We start from the raw sequence: 753 nt of genomic DNA on the forward strand, positions 1-753 counted from the left end.
GTATGAAATAAATAAAATTAGGAAATATAAAATGGGCCACATAAATAAGGTTTTTCTTCAACCTACAAAATAAATGAATGCAGTTTTGCTGTTTTCAGAAAATGGTTTGGTGTAATACTGACAAAAAAAAAATAAAATAAGAGCTGAGAAAACATTGCACAACATAATGTAAACTAAGGAACTGCTGCCTAGAAGTCGTAATACTGACACGGGTGCTTCAAAGAACAACGGTGAACCATTTCATAATACTGAAGCTGGTGAAAAATAAACCTTCCTTTTACACGATACGAGGGTGGCACTTGCAGAAAACACACAGGTTAAAAGGTTTGCATATAAGGCTTCTTTTCTTATCAAAAAACACCTTACAAAGGCTTCATCCTTCATTGTTTTGTTTTTTTTAAGTATTTTTACCCCAAACACTCTGTCCATAAATCGTATTTTCCCTTAAATTGAATTTAAAACTTAATCCTTCAAGAAAAAAAAAAAAAAAAACGAACACAGTTTAAATTCCTTCATTTGTTTCCAGATGCCTAAAACAGTGTGGCTGGAGATGTTGGCAACAGAAAAACGACACCAAAGGTAGTGATAAAGGTAATACTGAAGGACTGGAGTGCAGCTAACACTGCTCTTTTTCCAACACTGTATAAATATATACATAGGCAATACTTTTATTATTTTTGTTCATGATTATAGAAGCGGAGTGCAATTTGTACAAGTCACTAGTTGTGCTATAAATACTATGGAACACGGGGG

Source organism: Nematolebias whitei, chromosome 23 (genome assembly GCF_014905685.2).
Source record: "Nematolebias whitei isolate Nwh7 chromosome 23, NemWhi1, whole genome shotgun sequence".
Taxonomy (NCBI): domain Eukaryota; kingdom Metazoa; phylum Chordata; class Actinopteri; order Cyprinodontiformes; family Rivulidae; genus Nematolebias; species Nematolebias whitei.